Source organism: Delphinapterus leucas, chromosome 7 (genome assembly GCF_059928025.1).
Source record: "Delphinapterus leucas isolate spDelLeu-1000000601 "Yukka" chromosome 7, BTC_Dleu_Yukka2, whole genome shotgun sequence".
Taxonomy (NCBI): Eukaryota; Metazoa; Chordata; class Mammalia; order Artiodactyla; family Monodontidae; genus Delphinapterus; species Delphinapterus leucas.
Genome location: NC_143135.1, coordinates 5,146,972 through 5,158,785, shown reverse-complemented (window position 1 = coordinate 5,158,785; position 11,814 = coordinate 5,146,972).

The following is an 11,814-nucleotide window of genomic DNA, read 5'->3' as shown; positions in this document are numbered from 1 at the left end:
CATTAAACAACAACTCCCTGTTCCTTCCCCCATCTGGCGCCTGGAAAGCACCATTCTACTGTCTGTCTCAATGAATTTGTCTATTCTAGGGACCTCTTATAAGTGGAACTATGCAATATGTGTCCTTTCATGTCTGGCCTATTTCATTCAGCACAGTGTCTCTGAGGTTCATCCATGTTACAACATATGTCAGAATTTTATCCTTTTTAGACTGAAAAATATTCCGTTGTATGGATAGACCATGTGCTGTTGTTGTTTAATGTTTATTTATTTTGGCTGCACCAGGTCTTCGTTGTGGCATGTGGGCTCTTAGTTGCAGCATGCATGTGGGATCTAGTTACCTGCCAGGGATCGAACCCAGGCCCCCTGCATTGGGAGCGTGGAGTCCTACCCACCGGACCACCAGGGAAGTCCCTGTTAGACCACGTTTTAAAATTCATTCATCTGTTGATGGACACTGGTTGCTATCACCTTTTAGCTATTGTGAATAATGCTCCAGGAACGCTAGTGCCCACATATCTGTTCAAGTCCCTACTTTCAATTCTTTGGGGGATGTTCTGCAAAGTGGAACTAGTGGATCAAATGGTAATTCTCCATTTAGTTTTTTGAGGAACCACATACTGTTTTCTAATTTTTGAATTTTATTCTATTCATTTTTTTAAACAGCAGGTTCTTATTAGTTATCCATTTTATATGTATGAGTGTATACATGTCAATCCCAATCTCCCAATTCATCACACCACCACCAGCACCCCGCCACTTTCCCCCCTTGGTGTCCATACGTTTGTCCTCTGCATCTGTGTCTCTATTTCTGCCCCGCACACCATTCATCTGCACCATTTTTCTAGGTCCACACACTGTTTTCCTCAGTGGCTGTACCATGTCACATTCCCTCTATGCACAAGGGTTCTGCTTTCTCCACTTCTTCACCAACACTTATTCTTTTCTGTTTTGTTTCCTTTTTTACAATAGGCATCCTAATGGGTGTGAAGTGGTATCTCCTGGTAGTTTTTTTTTGGCCACGCTGTGCAGTTTGTGGGATCTTAATTCCCTAGACAGGGATTGAACCCGCGCCCTCGGCAGTGAAAGCCCGGAGTCCTAACCACTGGACAACCAGGGAATTCCCTCTCCTGGTAGTTTTGATCTGCATCTCCCTAATGATTAGTGATGTTAAGCATCCTTTCATGAACTCATTGGCCATTTCATATCTGTTAAAGCTTTTCGTAGAAAAGTGTAACAAGCATACCACAGTACCCAGTCTTTCCCTCCATTACCTTCTCCCAAATATCATCTTAGACACTGCTTGTGATGAGATTCTCCCCGCTATTATTGGTCACCTCCAGCTTGGGGTAGAGCCCCCAGAGCCCTTCGCTCATACCTCTCAGGGTCAGGAGGCTTGGGGGGGCAGTTTGCCTTCGTTCTACTTCCTTCAGTCTCTCCCGCCTTTTCTTCTTCCAGGGATCTCAAGCCACATGTCCAGGACTGAGCTCTGATCCCCACATTCTGAAAGCCCCTGCTGGACTCAGAAACCACCAACTGCCTGGATCCCTCTGAGGCAGCGTCATCAGCTTGGGTACCGTTCTTTCTGCCCCTGGGAATCCCTGGTAACCCCACCTCTGTCTTTTTTTTTTTTTTTTTTTTTTTTAGCTGCATTGGGTCTTCATTGCTGCGCCGGTGCTTTCTCTAGTTGCAGTGAACGGGGGCTACCCTTCGTTGCGGCGTGCGGACTTCTCATTGCAGTGGCTTCTCTTGTGGCAGAGCACAGGCTCTAGGCGCTGCAGGCTTCAGTAGTTGCAACACGCATGCTCAGTAGTTGCACTGCGTGGGCTCTAGGGAACTCGGGCTCAGTAGCTGTGGCGCACGGGCTTAGTTGCTCTGCGGCACGTGGGGTCTTCCCAGACCAGGGCTCGAACCCATGTCCCCTGCATTGGCAGGCGGATTCTTAACCACTGCACCACCAGGGAAGTCGCCAACCTCTGTCTTAGGGAGAGACAGGCGGGGGCTTTTGCCCCGAATTGATGCTCTACCCCAACCTCCTGCTCTTCTTTCTCCAGGTGGTACCTGGTTCCTCCCTGGGCTCCTTCTCTGTTTGAAGGGGGTGCGGCCACCCCGCCCTTCTCCCCATCCTCACCCCCTCTCCCCTCCCCGTTGCTTCCTTTCCCCAAAGAGGGAAATTCCAGTCCTATAAAAGACAAAGCTCCTTTTTATTTAAAATGGATTTTTTTCTTTTTTTCTTTTTTTTTGCGGTACGCGGGCCTCTCACTGTTGTGGCCTCTCCCATTGCGGAGCACAGGCTCCGGACACGCAGGCTCAGCGGCCATGGCTCACGGGCCCAGCTGCTCTGCGGCATGTGGGATCTTCCAGGATCGGGGCACGAACCCCTGTCCCCTGCATCGGCAGGCGGACTCTCAACCACTGCGCCACCAGGGAAGCCCGGATTTTTTTCTTGATCAAAAAAATTAATACAAGTTTATTGCAGAAAATTTGGGAAATCCTAAAAAGAAAAATGTTTAAATCCTACAAGCAGAGATCGCTGTGGCCACTGGGGCTTTGCTGCATTTCCTCCCAATGTCTCTGGGTCTATGGCTTTTGGATAATTTTGTATCCTGCCTCTTTTTTTCCTTAAAATTATACTGTTCATCAACAAAAGTAGAGACATTAAAGAACGGATAGAGGGATGGACAGATGGCTAGAGATATGATCAGGCAATTATGGGAAAATGTGAATTGTGGCATCCAGGTGGAGCAAATATGGGACTCACTGAACAATTCTTTCAAATTGTCTGTAGGTGTGAAATTGTTCGTAACAAAGTGTTGAGAAACAATCAGATTGCGAGCATACATGTATCTTAGGAAGCAGTAATGACACTCCTGGATATATACCTGATAGAAATGAGTGCTTATGTCCACACCAGATGTGCATGAACGATGCCCAGCAAATAGCCCCAAACAGGAAATGATCCAAATGTCCAACACAAGTAGAATGTATAAACAGATTGTGGTATATTCACACAATTGAATAGTACACACAACACTGTGAAGGAATCTCATGGACATAACATGGGGTGCGACGAGACAGATGAAAGAGTACCCACTGTTTGATCCCATTTATAGGAGGTTCTAGAACAGTGTATGATAGAACAGAATCCATGATAGATGTCAGGATCATGGTTTCGTTTCGGGAAGTATTGTTTGGGAGGGGACACCTCTGGGGGCTGGAAACGTCCTAGCTTTTGAGCTGGGTGGTAGTTACACAGGTGTGTATCTTGTCCAAAAACGATTGAGTTGTATCTTAAAATTTGTGGACTGTACGTAAATCGTGGACTGTACGTAAATCATACTCTTCAGTGGAAACATTTATCATAAGCGTTTTCCCTGTTCTTTGAAGATACCAGCTTCAGTGGCTACACATTTTCCCATCCATGGATGCGCCCCTGTTCACTCCCACCCGCCACACACCTCCCCCCAGAGCAGATGTGAGAGCCGCAGCCCCACAGCCACCAGACGCCCCAGGTGGGTCTGCTGGTTTCAGACCACAAACACCGATCAGGTCAACTTAAGAAGTAAAAGAATTTTGGGCGAGGCCGTCAAGAGCCCACAGCCTGGGTTCTGCTCTAGGAGCTGCTGTGGCCGCCACTGACACCATGGATGCCTGACGCCACCAGGGAGAGTGTCACGGAGGGACGCTGCAGCCATGGCCGCCAGGAAGATTCCCTGTGGTCCCTGATTCTCTATGGAAGAATGACAGGTCAAGACCCTCACAGTGGGGGATTCCATCCTGCAGAAGGCACAGCGGAGGTGGGGCCGTTAAACAAAGCAGCCCATGGGCCCCTACCCAAATAAATGTCATCTCACCTAACAGCAGCTGGTGTTTGCTGAGTGCTTCCTGGGTACCAGTTTCTACACAGGTCAGAATCCTCACATTAGCCCAATGGGATGGGTGATGGTGAGGCAGGCGTGGGGAAATGTGGCCATAGGCCCCGGACCACATGGTGGGTCCCAGAGTCCCCTGCAGCGGGATTCTGGGTTAGATTCGGACAGTCTCAGGCATTCTCCAGATCTGAAAGGCTGGAGGGAGACAGATGTGACACTTGGCCAGTGGCTTCTGGAGTCTTCCTGGGGCTCATCCCCCTTGTGGTACAATTCTTGCCCTTCCCGATTTCCAAACGCCAGGGTCGGGGGTACTGCCCACCCTTTACTGCCCCAGCTCTTCCAGTGGTTTTGCAGCCCCTCAGGGCCTGAGTTCAATCCCTCTCTGCTTGAAATCTTCTTTTCCTGGCTGAATCTTACCTGAGACAGCACCTGGTAAGGAAGGCGTTAAAGGAAGTAGTTGGGTGAAACTACCACAATATTGTAAATCAACTATACCTCAATTAAAAAAAAAGAAAAAAGGAAGTAGTTGGTGGCACTGGCTTTAGAACAGAAAAACCAGGGTTCAAAACCCAGCTCTGTCACTTCTGTGGGTCTGTGGTCTTCCTCACGGAGAACACGCAGTGGTGAGGTCTGCCTTACGGCTTGTAGGAAAAATCAAGATGACATATGGAAAATGTAAGCCCAGTGTCAACATTTAGGTGACAGCTGACGATTAGCTGTTACTATTCCCATTTGGCAGATGAAAAAAGTGAGGCTCAAAGAGGTGATGTCATTTGTCCCAAATGACACAGCCATGAGGTGGCAGGTTGTGGATTCAAACCCAGGAGTGAGACCTCCAGAGCCTCCCTTTCTGCCTCTGTGTGTGCCCTGGGCCTTAAACACTGGGCAAGCCCGGTATGGTCAGTGCCCCACGGAAGGTACAGCAGCATGATGGGAAGGAGCAGCTGACAGGCGGCCTCCGTTCTCTCCTGGGGCTGCCGAGTGGGGCCCGGCAGCACGGCCCAGACCTGTGTACTTCACCAGGCAGGGGAAGGAGCTGGCTGTTGGCAGAAGCTTGGAAGCAGGTATTAAAGGAAGTAGTGGGGGACTTTGGCTTCAAAACAGAAAAACCAGGGGTCAAACCCCAGCTCTTTCCACCTTGTGGGTCTATGGTTTTGGGGCCCAATGCCCGGCCCTGGTCACCCAGCAATTCAGTGACCTGACCTCCAGCCTCTAATCCCATCACCAGGCCCAGCTTCCTCAGTGCAGTAGCAGTGTGTCAAAGGGCTGGAGGAGGTATCTGGGTCTCGGGCTGAGGTACCTGGGGTTGCAAAGCTAGCCTGATGCAACCTGCCCCCTTGGCGGTCTCTCCCTGTGGTAGCAAGAAGATGGGTGGCGGCTCCAGGCTCACGTCCTACTGATGAAGAACCCCAGTGGAGAGAGGGTGCCCCTTGCCGCAGGGTCCCCGCCAAAGCCCCATAGCTGCATTTCATTGCCCTAACTTGGTCATATGTCCATCCCTGGACTGGTCACAGTGCCCAGGGACATGCCCTCTGACTGGCCAGCCCTGGAGTCAGGCTGGGGTGTGTGGTCCACCCTGAGTCACATGAACTAAGAACGTTTCCTAAGAAGGGGAACAGCCTCCAGGAGGGACATGTAGCAAATGACCTGACAAGGGAACCGGGGGCCCACACCTGTCCTGTCCCAACCCTGCTGGCAGTGGCCGCCCTGGCTTCTTTACGCCCTCGGCAGCAGGGCTGGTGGACTTTGGAGGTAGGCGGCTGGGATGTGCTGGAGCAGCTGACCCTCAGGGCAGGTCCAGGAAGCCTCAGAGGAAAGAATGTTCTCTTGGGGGAGGGGAGTGTTTGGTCCTCTCCCCCCACACAAACACTGAGTGCCCGGGCCAGCCTTCATTGCGGGGGGCCTCCATCTCGGGGGGCCTCCTCCAACAGCCAAGATCAGATCGAGAGCTGATCAATTGCTAGGCACCGTGCTAAGCACATTAAGCCAGTCATCTCATTCAATCCTCGTCCAAGCTCCATGAGCACCCATTTCACAGATGAGGAAACTGAGGCTCAGAAGGACGAAGCTTGCAGCAGGCACATCGCTGAGCCCAGGCTCAGACCCAGGTCTATCTGACTCCACCAGGCGCCCCTCTTTTTTTCTTTCTGAAATATCATCCATGTGTCGTTAAAGCAGTGCTGCCACAGCTGTGGAACAAGTAGTATCTGGTCAAGGGCTGTGTCTGAGGCCTCAGCTCTCGGCCCAGAGAGGGGGGTGTTGTGAGGGAGTGCAGTGAGAGGGCGGGCGGAGCCTTTACTCCTGGGGCAGCTGAGCCCCTTCCCCGGCTCTCCAGCCCAGCTGCTCCCTCAAAGGACACTTCCTTCGAAAAGCCTTCCCTGCTGTGTTCACCACCCTCCCCTGTGTACCTTGTCCCCTGGGCTGCTTTCATCAGAGCCCCAACCACATCATGTGTGTGAGTGTGTCTGTCTGTCTGTCTATCAGACTGTGGACGAGGAGTCCCCTGGGAGAAAGCAAGGACAGGGGATTCCCCGGTGCCCAGGTTGTGCTTAGCAAACACCTCACGAGTGAATGAACGAGGGCGGGAGGGAGTGAACTGATTTACAGAGTGAGGGGCCTGGCGGGCAGTCCGTGGGTGGCCGAAGCTGGGTTCTCTGCAGCTCCTGATGGCCGGAGTCCAAGGTCAGCCCACGGTAACAGGCCCTTCTCAACCCAGCTGACACCGAGGCCTTTGGAAGCCACGTGGCCAATGCTCGCTGCCACCCCGGCTGCAGTCTGCGTATCTAACCCAGTGCCCGGAATTCACCTGGCCCCGGGGTCACCCACACCCTTCTCAGTGCAGGGCAGCCCGGCCTGTCTCTTCTTTGACCCAGGTGCGGATGCCAGCCCCGCTGCCCTACTGGTCCTCACTGTGCCCACTGTCCAGTGCAGGCAGGCTAGCAGGCGGGGCGGGACTGTCCCCAGGGCCCTTGGTCTCCCTCTGGGCATATCCTGCAACTTCAGCCCCTCGTATTCCTTCCCTCAGGGGCGGGCAGCCGAGGTGCCCTGTCCTCTTGCACCTCCAGCTTTGCTTCCTTGTCAGGAAGTGCCTGCCATCCCCACAGAGAGGGCACTCGGCCCGGAGGAGAGAGATTTAGGCCCTCGTGCCTGCTCTGCCCCTGCCCAGGGCAGATCCTGGCCCTCAGGGGCCTGTTTCCCTCTCTGTGCTTCCTGGGTGTCCAGAGGCAGATCTAGAAGGCTCCTTGAAGCCGAATGAGGCTGGGTTTGTGAGTTCAGGGCTCGTGCGGCCCAGCCCTCAGGGCTGTGTGGGAAGGCCCGGGAAGCAGCTCTTTCTGTGCCCAGAAGCGAGCTGGGCGGGCGGGGAATGCCACAGAGGACCACGGGTTCCCTGCCGGTCCCCACTCTCCCCCGGCATGACGGCTGGGGCAGCAGCAGGTGGAAGCAAGAGAGCCTGCTGACCCCGCCCACTTCTCCCTTGGCCAGCAGCCCTCCCCGCCCCAGATCCGGGCCATGTCCCCCCCGGGCCCTCCACAGAACCCGGGCTCTGCTCCCCGTTTCCTTCTCTCTGGGAGTCACTGTGTGGAGTGAAGGGTCCTGGGGCCCAGATCTGCTCTGACCCCTTTGTCAGCGTGGCCCCTGTGCTTCCAGCCTCACCGGGAGGGAGGAGGGGAGGCCGGCCCAGGGGGTCCCACGGCTGGTGGCAGCCTGACCCCTGCCAGCCAACCTATGAGGACGGGTAGTAGAAATCGCTCAAGGGGTTCTTTCTCCAGGGAGGAAGCCCTTTCCCATCAGCCTGGGTCCAGCTCGCCCAGGCCTCCTTGGGGTCGATAGCTGTCGGGCCACAGGGACCCTATAGGGCACCAGGGATCAGGCTGAGAAGACAGGAAATCGGGGTTAGAGAGGGTTTGGAAGGTGACATCTGCACAGAGGCCCGAGCCGTGAGAAGGAGCTCTCAGGTTGGGGTGAGGGTGGGCAGGAGGGTCCAGGCAAAGGGAAAAGCAAGCAAAGACCGCCTGACCCAAGTGAGCCCCAGGGCCGCTGATAGACCCACCCCACCCCCACACTTCGTGTCCCAGCCCACCAGGGCCTCCCAGGGGTCCTCTTGCCCCCAGCTCAGCCCAACGTCATGGCGCCCTGTGGGCTCTCGTGAAACTGTCGCACTCAGAGCCTCGGGTTCCTCCTCCCAGGAGTGGCAATGAGGGGCCCCACCTGCTGCCTTCACACATCTTTCCAGAGATCCAAGACAGACCCTGGGAGACCTCGCCTCGTGCTCCCCAAGGCGAGGGCTGACTTGTATCTGGGCGGGTAGGACAGACAGGCTGTGGGCCCAGCGCTGGCTGGGGATCTCACTACCTGGCTCCCTGCTGCAGCTCCAGGGCTGGTGGGAGTTGAACATTAACCCCCTTGGCAAGTGGCCCCAGCTAAACAAACACACGTTATCACATGTCAACAGGAGTTGTCTCGCTGGCCAGGCTGGCCCGCTGAGTCAGAACACAGTGGAGCCCTGCCTGGGCACTACCTGCCACGGCCAGGGTGGGGGGCTGAGGCTGCCCGCACTGCCCTGGGTTCAGGTCCCAGCCTCCTCTGCCTCCGGCTCGCTGTGTGATCCCAGGCAAGGCAGTGTCCCTCCTGGGGGTCAGTTTTCCTCTCTACAGTGGCCTCCTGGGATGCGGGGCCACAGTTGGGGCTGGGGTCCAGAGGGGTCCTGGGGGGGTCCAGAGGGGTCCTTGGGAGGTCCAGGCTGAGCCTGGCTCTGACTGGGTGAAGCCAGAGAAAAAGCACAGCTTTTGGAATTAGATTCCAGGAAACGAAAGCAACTATGTTACCCATCAGCATGCATCTTTCTGCTGTTCGATTTAATCTTCCGCAAGGTGCACACGACTCTTGTCTCCATTTTACAGAACAGGAAACAAAGGTTACGAAATTAGGAACTGGTGGAGACAGAATTTGCCCCGAGGGCGCCTGACCAGAGCCCTTGCCACTCACCCCAGAGGGGCCCTGTCTCCTTCCCCCGACCCCCGGTCTCCTCAGGGCTGCGGGCTAGGCCCACCTATTTCCTTTAAACCTCCTAGATTGGCCACACTGAACTTCTCACCATCCTTCTCATCTGTCCTTCCTTGTCTCCAGGACTTCGCACGTGTCGGCTGCCTCTCTGCTCTTTGAGTTTATGAACTCCTATTCATCCCTCAGGGCTCTTCTTAATCTCGCGTCCTGCTTGAAGCCTGCCTTGATTCCCCAGCAGAAGTGGGGACACCCTCCTCTGTACTCCATCAGTGCTTCTCACACACATCTAGTCAAGCACTTCTCACGCTTGTTTGCTGTTTGTGTATCTGCTGTGTGTGAGGGAAAGGGCTGGGTCCAAATCACTCCTGTGGCCCCTGTGCTTTTTTTATAAATTTATTTATTAAAAAAAATTTTTTGGCTGCGTTGGGTCTTCATTGCTGCACGTGGGCTTTCTCCAGTTGCGGCGAGCAGGGGCTACTCTTCGTTGTGGCGTGCAGGCTTCTCATTGTGGTGGCTTCTCTTGTTGCAGAGCACGGGATCTAGGCGCTCGGGTTTCAGTAGTTGTGGCTCGCGGGCTCTAGAGCGCAGGCTCAGTTGTTGTGGCGCACGGGCTCAGTTGCTCCGCGGCATGTGGGATCCTCCTGGACCAGGGCTCGAACCCGCGTCCCCTGCATGGGCAGGCGGATCCTTAATGACTGCGCCACCGGGGAAGTCCCCCCCGCTGTGCTTTTGGAGTGAGCATCCAGCATCTCTTCAGTGCTCAAGCAGGGAAGGTCATCAAGGGAGCAGATGAACCAGAGAGACCCCGTGTAAGCAGGAGACGAACAGGGATGGAGCAGCATCCTCTGGTGAGCGGAGGAGGCACCGGCCAGAGGAAGAAAGAAGCGGAATCATTTGGAGCCATGTTAATGGTGGAGACCATCTCCGGCAGCCGGCGTTTTGAGGTTGGGACGGAGGAAGTTATGGTTTAGGCCCTTTGAGTAGGTGTCAGCTGGCGAGCGCAGAGGTCAGAGGCCCATGGGGGCGGGGGTGCCACGCACAGGCTGCTGAGGTGGCACACGTTGATGCCAGCTGACACCAACTGCTGGCTGGGGTACCAGGCCCCACATGAAGGCCCGACCAGTGGCCTCACTTAATCCTCAACCACCCCGGAGTTAAGTGCCAGTATTGCCCCGTCGTGCAGGGGAGAACGCTGAGACGAGAGGGGGCAGTGTTTTGCCCACGCTCACATAGCTAGGAAAGGGCAGAAAGACCAAAGGTGCTGCGCAAGCCTGGGTGGGGAGCCTGGGGGAGGGGGTGCGGGGGGAAGGCCAGGTATCAACCACTAGCCGTGAGCCCAGACTGAGCCATTTCCAGGGCCAGCTCTGGTCCACTTGGAGGCTGGCAAGGCTCAGTCTTTCACTCACCCTCTTACCCGAAGAAGAAAAATGTGCTTTAACTGGCAAGAGCAGGAAATAAATGTCGTTCTGTTTGGTTTCTAGGAGAGTGACGTTACGAAGGGCCTCCTCCACCTGCCAGAATCAGGAGGGAAGGTAACAGCCTCGGGCTTTATCCCGGGCACCTCTGCCAGTGCCGCGTGCAGCTCGCGGCCCCAAGGAGGGGCTGCGGAGAAACCTCAGAGCCTGACCTGCCGGGAGCAAACACGGGGTAACCCGCTTCACGGGTGTGCTTCCGACATGGAAATCAGCTTTCTGTCCTAGAATGGAACCCTGCTTCCCGGGCCTGTCCTTACAGCTTCTGAAGTCTGTCCTGTGAGAGGACAGTTGTCCGGAGGGTACCATAGGCGTATTTTAGGGGATAACACAAGAAACCTCCTGGTCAGATTCAGTCCCTCCTTCACATCTGGACCTTTGTGTGAAGCCACCGTCACCACCGCAGAGTTGCCAGGCTGGAGGATACCTTGGAATTCTTCTTTTGCTGTCTTGAGGTATCCTCGTGTTTGACTCACTTTTTCAGATAAAGACAAGTCCGCACCCCTCGGGGGCCCAGCAAACACACGTGGCACCTCGCCCACCCTTGACACATGGGGGTGGCTCACCCAGCATATCTGCACGATAACCTCTGGACAAGGTTCTCCTGGCTGCACGTCACTGCGTGGAAATGAGGGTAAGACGCAGTGGCTGCTATCTGGCACTCACTCCTAAGAAGCAGACGGAGACTTCCAGAATCAACCTGGGGAAGGCGGGGCCTCGAGACGAAGGCTGGAGCGACCCTTGGCTCTGTGACCCTCACCAGCCAGTGCTCTCCAGGCCGACTCCACCAGGAGTGGGGCCCTGGGGCCAGAGCTGCCACTCGCTGCCGCTAGCCACGTGGCCTCAGGCAGGCTGACTCACTCTCTCCCTGAAACATATTACTACCCGCAGCCCCAGACCGGGCCCCCGCCGCCTGAAGAGGGTGTCTCCCCGTGTTTGTCCGCCACAGGCTCAGTCTCTGTCTGGCTGCGGGGGTGGTCGCTTGCTTCCCAGGGCTCACGGTGAAGGCTGATCTGCTCTCATCTTGGTTGACCTCGGTTCTGCTGGCCCTCCTGCTGCCTCAGGACCACAACACTCTCCCCCAAATCCCATTGAAAATGAAGCTCTTCCAGTTTCGAGAGCCTTCCCTCTGACCTCAGCCTCCTGTCCTCCCGGTGTGCTTGTCCAGCTACCGCTTGGCTGTTCTGACCACAGGGGCACCGCCAGGCCTTGGGCAAGTCCGCTTCCCCTGGTCAGGGGCCTACTCTGGTTGCAGACTCCTCCTCCCTGAATGCACTCCAGGCCTCTTCGTTCAGGCCCTCTCCTGCCCACCTGCACCTTATAGCCTCCAGCCCTGTTGCCTTCTGTGGCCCCCACCTGGCTGAGAGCCTCACACCTGTGCGGAGAAGTGCTGCCACCAGCCTTTGCTCCCATGGGTGCCTCGAACACTGACTGGTACTGAGACTTCTGTGATGCACCACACTGGG